General features: G+C 27.6%; 1 protein-coding gene across 16 annotated transcripts in view; it reads left to right on the top strand.

Annotated features, from left to right (window-relative positions):
- The window catches only part of LOC124442870 (DNA polymerase zeta catalytic subunit-like), a 110,799-nt gene that overhangs the window by 55,628 nt on the left and 37,947 nt on the right, over positions 1 to 17,224 (top strand). The gene's annotated exons all lie outside the window — the stretch shown is intronic.

Genomic DNA, 17,224 nt, shown 5'->3' with positions numbered 1-17,224 from the left:
CCCATTTCAATGAATTGAAACATATCAATATCAGTCATTAGTTCTAATTTAATATTTGTCATTTTCAACATAGCATCCCAAGACAACCCGGGTGATGTAAAATAATGACATGGGTCTAAGTTATAGTATTCAAGACATGTTTTTCGAAAGTTTTCAAATACATCAGCTAATAACAAAACGTCTGATTTTAAATACAAATCGTGGTAATCACCCATGTTTTTGAGATTGAATGTATTCCAAACATTTTGAGCATGCTTATAAGAATCATCTGATATATTCTCATCAGTAAGAATACTATAAAAGTCTTTTTTTAAAGGCAACCCCTTATCAAACTTTTCAAAGCTATCCATATAATCATATGGGTATATACCTTTTTTAGTCATTAAATTAAATTTTTCACTTTGAAACTGCTTAGAGGTATATTTAAATGAATCTTTAGGTAAATTACTAACAAGCTTTTCAAGACTAGAGCTCATAAATTGAAAACTATCAATGAATGTGAGATGGTTTCCTAACATAAAAGCCATATACTTTTCCATATTATTAGGTATAGCATTTATATTCATCTGAATATCTTCTCCTTTTTTGTTTTTGTATGTATGCTTATTAACAATAGCTCCAATTTCTTGCATTATGAAGTGGCTATCGTATCCCCGCAGATTGTGAAATATTACTGGTATTTTTAATTTATCAGGGTATATTCTAAGTTTTAAATTACAATCTTGATGTGCTGAGCCTCTATATTTTCCAGTGATATGACAATGGTCTCGAACTCTAATATCTTTGTTAGTATATTTTTTGTTACAAATATGGCATTCATCAGCTTTTTTAAATTCTTCTTCATCATAAGAGGTCATTTTTAATGGTTTATTAAAGTGGGTTTTCATAATATTTTTACAATATTTAACTTCTTTTAACATAGCTTCCATAAATTTGTAAACAGCCTTTTCACCTCTATATAGTTGAATTTTTTTCGTGAATTTATCATCATAACAACAAACAACTTTATATCCATAACCACAGTCTGTATGTTTCTGATAGGCTTCTGTATATGATTTTTTATTATTTTGATTACAACTAGATATCTTTTCTGTAATAGCCTCAAAGTCTGCATATATAACAAATGGTACTGGTTGTTGCTTATGATAGTTGTTGAATTTCAGTATGTTATTATTTTTATCAGGCATTCTTATTGATTGTATACCATTTATTAATATACAGTTTTCTATGTGGTTATTTAATATTTTTTCAGAACTAAAACATTGAAGACATCTCATACAAAAATGTTTTCTTTCTTTATGTTTAGTTTGATTGTACATAAATGCATTAAAATTTTTTATTAGAATATAATGTTTGTTTTCATTATCAGTTATCAATAGTAGTTCCATATGGTCTTCAAATTTTTCTTTTGATATATAAATGGGGTATGATTGTTTATCTTCATAACCGAAAACGTTAATATTAATTTTGTTTTGTTTTTCAATTTTATTATATTGTTTAACAGTCACTGGAAATTCAATCCCAGAGTAATCTAATTTGTTAATATATTCCTTATCAGATTTTTTTATCCTTTGTGGATGTTTATTTTGTGGGTTTAAATAACGAATATGACACCACCTAAAACATTCATTATCTGTATTTTTGATATTTATCAAACCCTTTTTAGAGTTTTTTAGTTCTGGTGGTAAATTAATACAGGAAGATCCTTGCATTGGTTTATATTTAACAACATTAAGATAATGATTATCTATAGATTTAATAACCCATGATGAACCTTCTTGATTGAATTTACTAATATTATCTAATATATTTTGTTTTGAAATTTGTAAGGATTCATTAATATTTTCATTATTTGTAATTGTTAAAGCTTGACTGTTGAAATAAGCTGTTTCTGTTATATGGTCAACATCACCACTATTTTTAATTTTGATTTTTTCAAATTCTATCTTTAAAACTTCAACAAATTTTAATCCTTTCATTGTTGTTAATATTTCTTTAATATAATATGTAAGATACTTTCTAGTGTTCTGTAATTGTTTTAATGGATCTTTATTATTAATAATATCTATTGTATAAGATTTAGTAAATCCTTTAAGAGCATTATCTTTTTCTAATATTTTAACTCTTTTTGTTGGTATTGGTTTTTTATTTTTATCTGATAGCATATATGTATTTTTCTCATACTCTTTAATCATCTCTTTTACACTCTTTCTTGGTTTTGGGACTGGTGTTAATACTTTGATTAATTCGTTTTTTCTAAGTTTATAATAATTTTTAACTTTTTTTTCTTTAGCAATAACTTTTAACTGAGATACAGTCATTTGTTTGATATTTGATTGTGATAGTACTGGTTTGGAAATTGAAGTATTATTACCTTCAACCCACGGCTTTTGATTTAATATTAAATTAATTAAATCGTCTTTAGTTAAATTTTGAAGTTCATCTCTTTTCATATTAGGCATACTATATAAAATACTCATGTCTTTAAGTACCTTATGTTTTGTTTTATCTATATTCATCTTCTGCATATTATATAATATAGGTTTGTCTTTAAGTACCTTTCGATTTAAATAATCTCTATTCATATATATACTATATATTTTATTTTATTTTTTTTTAAACGCACTAATTTTAATTATAGAAATAAATCTATAGTTAAAACTTTTTATAAATATTATTTTTAATTTTTTGAATTTATTAAATGTTTTCTAGTTTTAAGATGTAAAGTTTTATATGCTAAACTATATGTTTTATTACATAAATCACAATGCCATGGTTTTGAGAGCATATATAATGTCCTATGTTGTTTGATTTGTTCTTTAGTATAAATTTTTGGTCTTCCTCGTATTGGTTTATCTGAACACATATATACTAATACTATATATTTTATTTTTTAAGGTGCGTTTAATATAGATTCTAATAGTACCAGAAGCAGTTATATAAGGACCATATTCATATAAATCAAATTTTATAACATAAACATCTGTATCTATATTGTTGATTTCATACTTAAAATAACAATCATCCCATCCATGATCTTTATTAAACAAATCTTCAGTGATATGTGTAAACTGTGGTATATAAAAATCACTACTAATATTATATATATTAGGTATATAAAAATCACTACTAAGAGTATAAATATTAGATGGTTTAAATGTATTCAATATAACAGGTTCATAATCAATATTCATACTACACATCACATGTAATATTTTTTTTATATTTTCAACATTATATCTATCTTTTGAAAAAGATAACCAGTCTTTTGTATGTAATTCATAATATTTAGTTATATATCTATCAATATCGTCTTTATAATAAAGTTCGTACGTTAATGATTTAATATACATGTTTTTATCTTTCATAATTTCATCTAATAAATCTAAATTAATTTCATGTCCTTTAAATTTATATACATCTTTGTTTTTTATAACTTTCACCATTCTATATAATTACTATATATTTTATTTTTTTAAGGTGCGTTTAAATTATCTTTTGATTTATACAATGTTTTTTCAAAATCCTTCAAAACACCTTCTATATTAGAACTAGTTTTTTTACAACAGAGAATAAAATTTCTAATCTTTTTTAATAGATCTTTAAGATTCATATATAATAGTAAATTTTTTATTTCTTTAACTCTATCCAATTGTTATAATAAGTACAGTTAATGTCTTTATCCCATTCAAGAATTTTATATACTTCACCAAATAATCTATCATCAAAAATCCTCTTTGTCTTACTATTTTTCATATCTCTAACATGATGTTTTAATGGTATACCTCTCCTACTAGCTAAGCGTATTATATAATAGTTATACATACTAATATTCTTTTTCTGAATCAACTTATGTTTAATCATAGTCCCAACAACCTTTATAAAATCATTTGTCAATTTCTCAACATATTCAGAAGCCACAAATAATCTAATTTTATTATAAAACCATTTTCTCCTTGAATGAACTGATTTTTGACATTTCCAAATCTCTGGTATCCATTCATTAACAATCTTATATCCAAAAACAATACCGCAGTTTTTGCAAACCATTTTATTGTTATCTGAAATAATTTCTTGATTATCACAACATAAGTATGTCTTAACAGATCTGTTAATATAACTATCACATATCTTTTTATCACAAAAGCAACAATTTACATAACCAAAAAACTCTTCTAACTCTTTATGAATTAATTCATAACAATACATATACTAATACTATATATTTTATTTTTTAAGTAGTTTTATATAATAAATATCCAGATATAACACCAAGCACAACCATTGTACCAGATTGATAATTTTTCATATTCTTAGATGGTTTGTAAAAGTCATTTAATTGAGGTTCTCTATGAAATGTTAACCCATTATAATGTATCGTTTTTACTTTTCTAAGCGCATCTAAAGCTTTGTTTGTAAGTTCTATATCATCATCAGCATATTGAAGTTCTTGTCTAAGCTGTTGAATTTTATCATGCTGCTTGACTTCATTTTCATAAAATGCCTCTTTAGCCTTAGATAGGTCCTCTAGAGCCTTATTGTGTCTTTTAATTTCCTCTTCATAACCTTTTTTATCAAGTTTATGAAATAGCCAGCCTGCTAGACTAAATCCTAGGCCATTAACAACAGCTCCAAAAGCTGTTGATACCCCACTAGTAATAACACTTGTCATATATCTTTATACAGATTTAAATGGATTTTCAGGGACCCATTTTTTGTCTTGAGCATATTTAACTAGCATTGTTGATGCTGTAACAGCAATAGCTAATTTTGCAAAATCTTTGATACTGTTTGTGTCTGTTAATTTTTGACCAAATAGTTTTCTAGAAGCCATAGAAAGACCTACAGCACTTGTTACCACAAGCATTGAATCATAAGCTTCATTCATAAATTGTTTTTTATTCATAGTATTACTCATATATAATAGGAAATATTTTATTCAAATGAGTCTAAATTATATTTTTTATTTTTTTGTATCAAAACATGTTTTTCACTAGTTGTTTCTTCTCTTGCTTTATCGTTTGTTAATTTTTCCTGCCTTTTATCATTTTTCCTTGTATAATAGAGACTAGCAATAGCAGTTAATACTCCAATAGTTCCAAATAAAAATCCGTAATTAATATTCCAGCTATTATCCTCAATTTTCTTTTTATGTTCTAATTCAATCCTATCTCGCATCTTTTTTTCTTTAGCAACTTTCGATATAGCAGCTAAGCGTTTACCAGCTTCAACTCTAATAGGGTCTTTCTCTTTCTTAACAGTAGTTATCTTTAGGTTTTCTTCAGACATGTTATATAATACTGTAGATTTTATTCACAAATAACTTATAGATAACTCACAGATAATCTTATAGATAACTCACAGATAATCTTATAGATAACTCACAGATCTTTATATTTTTTGTTATATTTACTCATCATATCATCTATATTAATACAAAAGCCTATTATAATATCATCAACAACTTTCACATCTGATAGAAATATCATTTCATTATAATTTAATCCTCTTAAATAAGATCTTAAATCCATAAGTATTTTTTCATATGATGTATATGCAAATTTACACATTTCTAAGTTATTATTAATATTACTTTTAACTATATAACTTTGAACTAAAACACCTAGACCACTCAGGGTGCCTATAACTATCGGGTTAACGGTTATACTACCAGCAATACCACCAATTGAGACTAGAACAATACTTCCCATGTTTAATGATAGTTTAATTTTCTTTAATTTATTATATTTCCATTTATAACAGGTATACATTTTGTGATAGTACAAATATAATTTTTTTAACTTTTCAAATTCTTCTTGACTCAACTCACTCGAAATATGATTAAAATCTAGAACTTTCTTCATATTATATTATAAAACATATTTAACTAATATGAATGATGATAACGTTGATATACCGAGTAAAGCAATCATATCTGTTTGATGGGAATTATTTACTATCATTTTTGTATGTTTATGTACTAATGGTTTTTTATACAATTCATCTAGAGTATCTAGGTGTTGTGATGGTGCATTATCTTGATGTACTTTTTTAGGTTCTTCCTTTTTAACTCCATAATAATTTATTTTAGAATTAACCCCGAATTTCATAGTTTTATTTGCTAATGTTAAAATATTATTATACCCATCAATCTTTTTATCTAATATTATCATACGGCTGGGTATTAAAATCATACCAGGGCTGATTGCCATGTTTAAAATAACATTCGTGTCTTTTATAGCTTTCCTCATGTTAGATATAAATACAGTCGTATCATTTTGTACTATAGTATCTTTTAATAATTTTCTAAAAACGTTTTGAGTTTGCAGGCTCTTAGCTCCATGATTAACTATTGACCATCTTGTATTTGCTTGAGATCCAAGAATTGTATAAACAAAGCTTTCAATGCTCTCTTGCAAAAGAATTTTTCCGACTAATGTAATACCTTTGGAATGATATGCAATGAAGCTCCTATAATCAGTAGTTGAATATTGAAAATTAACATAATACCCATCATTGTTTTTATCAAATTTTAAAATACCTTTATAAGGTATATGTTTTTTTAATTCTGTAAAATCATATTTATCTAATAACGATGGATGCTTCATAAATTTTTTGATCTGATAATATAAATGATATTTAACAAGGCTTTGTATAATTTTACTTTTATCATAATTTAAATGATTAAGCCCGATACCACATAAAAAACTGGCAACATAAGCACCACAAATCATAGCATAGTAAGCTTCTTGTTTATAATTTAAATGATTTTTAATATTGTATCTTATACCAGTCGACTGTTCTTTTTTACTTTTAATTTCACTTGACCATGTGGCTGTTATAGGTGGTAAATTACTCATAAAATAATCATTCTCTGTGACATACAATCTGAAATTACAGATATTAATATTTACCGGCCTTTGAAATGTAGGTTTTACAATAAACTTTGAATCCCACCTATGGATTGATGAATTGAAAAAGTCTTTATAATGACCTTCATCCCCATTTATTGCTGGTATTAAATTTGAAAACAAAGGTGTTTTAGTTGTTTCTAAATATATTTTTGGCCATGTTTGTACATTTTTTAAATCATCATCACCTAATTTTATATCATTTTTTTCTATTTGTTTATCTGACATATAATATAAGCTATGTTATATATGAAGTTCACTATTTTTATAGACGGAGATAGTACAAAAATTGACTTACAAGAAAGTATAGTAACATCTAACTATTCATATTTATATATAAAGAAAGCTTATGTGTATTGGGAATATAAAAATATTAAAATAGATAATACTTTAGCTTTTACATTAGGACCTATTAAATATAATATAGATGCTGGATACTGGACTTTTAAGATGCTTAAAACATTTCTTGAGTCTTTTGATGTAAAACTGGAGATGATAGAAAACAACGGAACTTGTAAAATAACTAATAATAGTGATGAAATATTAGTATTGTCTGATACTCTTATTAAAATGTTAGGTTTCAATAATACTATAAAAACTTTTAAAAGAAATGATGTAAAAAGTGGTGTTTCAAAAGTAGATATAAACATGGGGTTAAAATATATGCAAATTTCTTCTAATATTGTAAATTCAAGTTATAATTATAACCCTGAAGGAAAAAAAAGTAATATAGCTTTAACTTTACCAGTAATAACAATTCAGTCGTTATTTGGCACTGTATACGAATACAACGATATTGAATCTAAAGTTACAATTATAAAAGGAGCCTTTAACGAGCTAATATTTAAGATATTAGATCAAGATTGTAATCCTGTTAATGTAGGTAGTATTCTACTTGAATGTTATCTTGAGTAATTTAAATGGATGAAGACATTAAAATTGAGCAAAGTTTAAGAGATATTTATTATGATCCGAAAACAGGATATCAATCAGCAGAAAGGTTGTATCAGAAAGCATTAGAAGAAGGTATAAATGTTAGTAGAAAACAAGTTAAAGAATGGTTAATATCTCAAGATACATACACTAGATATAAACCTATTATTAGGAGACATAAATTCAGACAAACAAAGGTAAACTATCTTGGTGAACAAATACAAATGGATTTAGTTGATATGGGTTCTTATAAGTATAAAAACAATGGTTATTATTGGATATTAACAGCTATTGAAATATTAAGTAGATATGCATTTGCTATCCCTGTTTATAGGAAAGACACAAATAATATGACAAAATCTGTTGCAAAACTATTAAGTCAATTTAAAGATAGATTTAATGATTATCCATTACTAACTCAATTTGATGAGGGTAAAGAATTTTATAATGTAGGTGTCAAATCATTATTAGAGAAACATAAAATTAAGTACTTTTCTACTAAAAATGATAAAAAGGCTGCGATTGTTGAACGATTTAACAGAACGCTTAAAACATCAATGTGGAAATATTTCTATAGTAAAGGGACATATAAATGGATTGATATATTAGATGATTTAGTATATAATTATAACAATACAAAACACAGTACAATCTTGAGGAAACCTAAAGATGTTAATAAAAAGAATGAAGATGAAGTATGGAATACATTATACGGTCATGAAGTTGCTTATTTACCATTACCTAAGATTAAAATTGGTGATATGGTTAGAATATCAAAGTATAAATCTATATTTACGAAAGGTTATGAAGCAAATTTTACAGAAGAGCTTTTTAGAGTGACTAAAGTTATTAGACAAGATCCTAATTTATATGAAATAGAAGATTTAGAAGGAGAGCCTATAATTGGTAAATTTTATGAAGAGGAACTATCAGTTGTAAATAAGAAAGATGATGTTTATAGAGTTGAAAAGATATTAAAACGTAAGAAGGTTAAAGGTAAAAAGATGGTTTTAGTTAAATGGTTAGGTTATGATAATAAACATAACAGTTGGATTCCTGAAAGTGAAATACAAAATATAGAGTAATCTATATAATGTCTAAAGGAGGTTTTGATTATATTGAATTAGAAGATAAGAAGAAAGAAGATGATAACGATGATAATGAAGATAATAAAGATTGGCAAAATTTTAAATTTATTGATGATGATAATAACAATAATAATGAATATTATGAAACATCATTTACCGACGATAATTTTGGTGTAATAATAAGAAGACAAACAAATAAAAATAATACTCTTCCTGATGTACCTACTTCAACTCCTATTTATTGAAATATTAATAGACCTGAAAATGAAGTTGATTTTGTTGTTGAAGATTTTATTACAAAACATTATAAACAAGAGTTTAAATTTAATAACCTAAAAGATATAGTATATGATGAAGGTATAAATTTTAGATTAAATTTAGGTAGAACTGATATAAATAATATTACTTACAAACCATTAAATACAAAAAATCAGCGAGGTGTTGAAAGAATTGTTTTAAAACGTAATAGTAATGGTGTATTACAATACAATAAATCAGAAAGTGCTAAAGAAGCTGTTAAACAATTTAAAAATGAAATTAAAAGAATTATTAATTTGCAAAATGAATTTATAAAAACTGAAGAGAGTATGCCTATGGTTGAATTAAATAATCAATATACAGAAAATTTCAATCAAATAACTAATCAAGAACTTAGAGAACATATAGGTGTAATGACTCCATCTGGAACAATTGATAAAAGAACACGCCCACAATTCATAGAAGCACAAATAAATCACTTTACTGAAGAGCTAAACAAAACTATAGCTAAAATAGATGAAATAGAAAATGAAAATGGTATTGGCAACAATATTGATGAATTAACTAATTTGCATGAAAGAGCCGCTGAATTAGAAATTATAATTAAAGAAGAAAAAGATCAATTAGAGAAAGAGAATGTACGAGATAAACAGGAAGAAGATATTACTAGACTACAACGATTTAAAGAATGGGTTAAGGAAAATATTCCAGGATTATCAGCTTTAGCTATATCTGTGGCTGGGATTATTACAACCATTGTCATAGGAGCTAGAAAAGCAATCCTACAAGGTGCTCAAGCTACTAGTAAATTTTCTAAGGCTTTAGCAAATCTAGGTAAGAAATTATGGCCAGTGTTAGGACCATTATTGAATATTATCGCTCAGGCTATATCATGGGGGGCTAAAGGTCTAGCATGGGTAGCTTCTAATCTATGGGTTTTAGCTATTGCTGCTGCTTTGTTAATATATGATCAGTATAAACAAAGAAGAAAATAAAATATGTTTTAATATATATATGAACAGATTACAAGAAGAGCTTTTACCTAATTTTAAAAGAATTAATATGACAAAAATTAAAGGTACCCGTACTTTTTATAGTATAACCTTTAATCCTAATAGTGTTAAACCTAATGAACAAATCTATGTTAATGTGCCCAAATTGAAAGCAAATAGTTGCTTAGTACCTGGGTCACTTAATCTATCTTTTGATCTTAAAATCAGTAATACAAAAAGTCATTTTCTAAATAATCTAAGTAAGATTTTACAGCATAGACTACAAATTAAAGTGGCAGGAGAGACTCTTTACGATTGTTGCGAACATAATATTATAAGTATATACAAAGACCTGTGGTTGCCTAAAAGTGATCGGCAAAGCCTTATTGAATATGGAATAGCTAACGAAAATTTAAGAAAACTTATTTCTAAAGATGATAGTGCTGCAACAAGTGGAAGTTCAGAAAAAGTATCAGATAAATTAATGTATGATATTTATAGTACAAGGCAAAAAATTAATATTGATACTATTCTTAAAGATCATGGTCTCTATTGCCCATTTAATATGAATAATAACTTTCAATACATAATAACATTACCACCAAGTGATCAAATACTTATTCCTCAAAGTGGCCAAAGTATCGGTGATTATGAATTAGAAAATATTCAGCTAGAATATGAAACTATTGAAAATCAAGAAATTGCAGATGAGATAACAAATCTATATTCTATAGGTAGAAGCCTATTTTACCATCATATAACCCTACTGAAAAAAGAAAAATGGGATAAGTCAAGTACATTACAGAATGTTAATGTCAACGTACCACGTAAAAGTATGAAAGGCATTGTACTACTATTCACAGAAAATTCAGTTAGTGATAGTGAAAATTTTATATATCCCAATATCGATTCAGTTAAAATCACTATCGAAGGTTTACCCAATTGTATTTTTTCAGAAGGTATGGATAAAAAAGTATTTTATGAAGAAGCAAAACGGTTTTTTGATAAAACTAACCCAATAGATTGTTTTATGACAATTGAAAAATTCTATAAGGATAAATTCAGTTTAGTTATCGATTTACGCACCTTTCAAGAAAAAAATATTGCTGGTAACGGTAGAAAAATCATTAATACTCAAGATGGTGTTTTGCTTGAAATTAAAAAAAGAGCATATACAAAAGATTTAAACTGTTACATTTATGTTATTAGTGATGCTCTTGTTCAATTTGTTAATAATGATTTACAAAGTATTCAATACTAGAATAACCAGTAATATATAAATGAATACACCTTTTAATATGATTATTGTAGGTATGACGAATTGTGGTAAAAGTCATTACCTTCTCACAATGTTAGAAAAAAACTTTAATAGACATTTCGATTACATTATTTTATTATGTCCAACGCTATCATATAATAAAACCTATCAAGAATGGAAATATATAAATGATTCTGATTTAATTAAAGTAGAATTTGACCAAGATCAGGTAAATATTGTTTTAAAATATGTTAGTGATGTATATACAGGTACAAATAGTCTTATTATACTTGATGATTGTGCTAGTGGCTTAGATGTTAAAAATAGGACATCAGAATTAGTTCGTTTAGCATTCAGTGCTCGTCATTATGGGTTTTCTACAATTGTGGTGACACAGCAATTGACTAGTATTTCTAAACCCTACCGCCAAAATATAAGTTATTTAGTTACATTTTATAATACAAACCGCAATGATATGAAAACTATATTTGATGATTATCTTTATGGTGTTGATAAAGATGATATAGAAGAAATAACCAAAAAATTAAAAAATAATAAGTATGCACATTTAGAAATCCAACTTGTATATCCATACCAATGGAAAATTGTTATTCCACAATAAAATATGTGTTAATATATATGCCAAAGCGTAAAGAGCCTGAAACAATTGATGATATAATTAATGAGATTAATTCCGCAAATGATACTATCAAAGATGCTGTATGTGATGATAATAAAACGCAAGAAAGTTTTAATAAGAGAGATCAACTACTTAAACTAGCTGAAGATGGTTGTTTAGACCATTCAGTTGTTTACATTAAAAAAGCTAGTCAAAAAATTATTGATAAATTGTACACTGAATACGAGAAAAAACGATTACAAAAAGCTAATGAGTTTTTAACTGATTTAGTTATATCAAAATTTTCAGATATATTAAAAGGGTTTGATGCTATTGAAGACTCCAAAGAATTAACAAAACAGCTTAAATCAGACGACCTTTTAAAACGAGATGTGTACAGTTTAGTAGAAAAAATATCACCCCTATTGCCTTTTTTAGGATTCCTATCTGGTTGTATAATAATAGGTAATCATGTTTACAAGCATAAAAATAATAAACCGGATATAAAATCTGAGGAATAATATAAATGAGCTTATTTTATGGATATGATAAAACAGATATTAATGTAAATATACAAGGATCTGTAGATAAAACACATCTATCAGATAACTACTATACAAAGACTGAAACAGATAATAAGTATGTTTTAAGTTCTAATTTACTAAAATATTATACTAAAATACAATCTGATAATAAATATGTTTTTGTTTCAAGATTAGCCAACTATTATACAAAGAATGAAACAAATGGTAAGTATGTTTTAAGTTCTAATTTAAATAAATATTACACAAAGACTGAAACAGATAATAAATTTAATAACCACTATACTAAAACTCAAATTAATAATAAATATTACACAAAGACTGAAACAGATAATAAATTTAATGACCACTATTATACAAAGCTTGAATCAGATAATAAGTATTACACAAAGACTGAAACAGATAATAAATTTAATGACCACTATACTAAAACTCAAATTAATAATAAATATTACACAAAGACTGAAACAGATAATAAATTTAATGACCACTATACTAAAACTCAAATTAATAATAAATATTACACAAAGACTGAAACAGATAATAAATTTAATGACCACTATACTAAGACTGAAATAGATGATATAGTAAAAAGTAAATTAGTATACCATAGCAATCAATTAAATTACAACTCAAATGTTAGTGGCATACAAGATATTATAAATATTCTTTTTAACAATATTAAATTTATTGAATTTACACTTCTATTTATAAATACATCTGATAAATCTAAAACAATTCAATTAGATATTATGGTAAATAAGATTAATAAAAAATTTATCATTAAAATAACAAATGATAACGAAAAAAAGATAGCTGATGCACTACTAGATTTATATTACGTATACTGTGCTGATGATGATTTAAACAATATTTCTATTATTATTGCACCAAAAGTATCTACAGCTTCAATTAATTATAATGGATGGGCAAGAAAATGGAATAACGCATTTAATGGATTATCAAAAATACAAGTTTATTCACAACATACATCTACATTGTCTATGTTATATAATGGTTATTCATCAAATTTTGCGGCCACTATAGAAGATAATATTTTAGCAACTAAAAAATCTGTAAATGATGAAATCGAAAAATTAAAAAAATTTATTAAAGATAACTATCAAGCTAAGCCTAAAGATGAAGGTGAAAAATAATCCTCATGTTTGACTACATATCACATAACTGTTTGTAACAAGTAATTAATAAAAACAGTCTACCGCATATATACCTTTTATAATAACTGTTTCTGGAGGTAGTTTATAAAAATTAAATTATTAACACTTGATTATTAACACTTGATTATTATACATGCGCTGATGAAATGTGCTGTTTACATTAAACAACCATTGTTAAGAACATGCACTAAGACACGCGCGCTGCTACTGATATTTTAATAACACTTGATTATTAACACTTGATTATTAAAGACGGTTTTTAAAACATATAGATTCCATATTTTTAAACGATAGATTGTAAACTCGAGATTTTTACCCCCTTTGAAACAATAATCTTTTTACATGGCCTTTTATTGAGGGACGCCTTTAAAACATGGCCTTTTTTACACTGTTTTGAAATAACGATTTTTACACAGCTTTTTTACATGACCTTTTATTGAGGGACGCCTTTTGAACCATGGTCTTATTTTACGCTGTTATAAAGATAGTTTTTACCCACGACTGTAGTAGTAATATACATGGGGGATTCGAATACATAAAAAGTAAACTTTTTATGGATTCGTACCCGCATGTATATTACTACTCAGAGCTGGGACACATCGCTCACTCGTATATCTCATCTTATCACCCGACACCAGCTGACTTCAAAAAACATCACATCCTTAAAAACGTTCGCAACAATCCAAACATTATCATTCTCAAACCGCACAAAGGCAACGGCGTCGTAATCATGGATCGTCAAATGTATCGTAACTCCTGCCTTAAAATGATTAACAATACAGCAAAGTTTACCCCACTCAAAGAAGACGTCACACTATCACGTGAAGCCAAACTACAACGACTGTTAAGGAAGCTTCTAAAGAAAGACTCGATTAACAACAAAGTTTCTAATGATATCTTCCTCAGAGATTCTCAACCCTCACGCTTCTATGGCTTACCGAAACTTCACAAGAAACGAGAACCAGAACAATCGCCTCCACTACGACCGATAGTTTCATCAATTAACTCGTACAACTACAATTTAGCTAAGTATCTTAGTTCTCTACTAACACCATTCACACCAGATGACCACTCCACTAAAGATTCTTTCACTTTCCTCGACGACTTCTCATTATTCACAGCACCCAAACATTAGATTTTCATTTGAAACTGAACAACAAGATCAACTGCCATTTCTTGATATTTTACTAACAAAATCCCATGACAGCTGTACAACATCTACATATCACAAACCAACATACACAGGACGTCTGACGAAGTATTTTAGTTTCACACCACTTTCATACAAAACCGGTCTTACACGGACACTAATCGACAGCGCATACACACTTAACAATACGAACAATGGCTTTCAACGAGACATAAAAAACATCACATCCACTCTTTTACGAAACTCTTTCCCACTACACTTTATTAACAGAACCGTAAAACGATATCTCGACAACAAACAAAGCAACAACCTCAAACTAGACACCGAAACTCCTGACACGACGATCACGACCAACACAAATGAAAATTCCAAAATAAAAACTCTATACTTTAAACTACCATACATCGGACATTACTCACGACACACACAACGCAGACTTACAAACATTATGAAACGCGCTTCTGTACAGATATTGACATTCGACTAATTTTCACATCATTCAAAATCAAAAACCTTTTCTCATTCAAAGACCCAAGCCCTGATTCAATTAAATCTATGGTGGTATATGAATTTAATTGCGCTGGATGTAATTCCCGATACATTGGCGAAACTTCACGCCATTTATCCACCAGAATCAGGGAACACAGCACAACAGACAAAAACTTTCATATCTAGCGACACCTTCTTAAATCTCACTCATGTAAAACCAACTATTCACCCTCTTGCTTCAAAATCATCGACACTGCCGACACCTCATTCACCCTTAAAATCAAAGAAGCACTCCACATTAACAAAACTAACCCTGACCTTAATGTTCAAGTTTTTAAATTCAATACAATATTTAGTTTATAATACGCTCGGACGCTCCCCATTAATATATCTTATTTCCTTTTATTGTTGTAATTTATGTATCATATTACTTTTATATAAACCCTGTATCACTTATTATTTCACTCATACTGAAGATGGCATCATGAGATGTCGAAACATGTCTATTTTAAAAAAACTTGTCGTGTATATTAAATGCGCATTAGCAATAGTGCTTTTACGAAATTATCCATGAATATCTTATTTCCTCTACTACCTCGTGACCATGCACATGATGTGTATCGATGTAGAACATTACTATTATATAGTAGAAATTTATTTCTTTTTATTATTATATAAAGATATATGAAAGTTAACAAGTTAATTTTCCAAACTTGATTCGAGCTAGTTCCAAATCTCACCAAAATCAACAAATTTATCTTTATAAAACATTTACATACGTACATAGCGCGGAAGTAGAATATTTTACAGAAAAACAAAATAATCGATAAATGGACATGAAACATTAAATCACAAAATCAAAATACAATATAACAACGAAAGGTAAAGTTTAAAATCAACATACCTTCACAAATTCAGAAAGATTACAAAACACAACCAACTACATGATATCTCAAGTGCGGCGTTCTAGTCGATTTTGTGGAATAATTTCAATGATTTACGTTTCCGGTCACGTGAGATATGTTAACCTACCCCTAGGGAAAAGACTCCTACAATATACCGGAAGAAAAACCCTTTCGTTTTACCAACAAACAAATCACTCCATTCGTCTTATGAGACGTGGCTAAAAGCCGGTAAAGTACGGGTACAAAACGTCGGCAGGTAGTCGTGGGAGATACATACGTTGTACTTTGGTCGTTTAACTTATGTTGTTGTGTCATTGGTAATATCGATAATATTTTCTGATTTGTGATTTTCTTGCTGGTAATTTTAAAAGATGCCAAGGTACACCAAATAACGGCCTTATAGCTGTTGGACTTTTCAACATTTATTTTCATTTTATAGATTTTTATGATAATTTTTGTAGGAGCAATAAAAGGTTTAAAGCAACTGTAGCTGTCACATATCATGATGAGGATGGCCATGTTGAGAGAGAGGAGGTGGATTTGTCAGAATTGGTTACTGAGGATCATAGAGGAAGCTGTTCTATTAACAGTCCTGATAATTGTGGTGCATTGGAAGGCCATGAACTGGGAATGGAACAAGATAACAGTGATCTTGAAAGTGATGTTCACCATGATTGTGAAGAATCATCTTCTTATTACCAGAAAGTTGAAAGAAAACAAAAAGCATGGGAAAATTTATGACATTCAATTATAAAGAATACATTTCAGTTTGCTGGCAAAATTGGAGCAATCTGAAGTGTATTCATTGTGATAATGAAGCAAAGTTTAGGTGCAGCGATTGTGGTCCAATGGCAAAGTATTGTGAGAACTGTATGTTAAAGATGCACACAACCGTAAATAT

This window comes from Xenia sp. Carnegie-2017, unplaced genomic scaffold (genome assembly GCF_021976095.1).
Source record: "Xenia sp. Carnegie-2017 unplaced genomic scaffold, XeniaSp_v1 HiC_scaffold_20, whole genome shotgun sequence".
NCBI lineage: Eukaryota > Metazoa > Cnidaria > Anthozoa > Malacalcyonacea > Xeniidae > Xenia > Xenia sp. Carnegie-2017.
The sequence above is the reverse complement of the archived record's forward strand: the minus strand, read 5'-3'. Positions and strand labels throughout refer to the sequence as shown.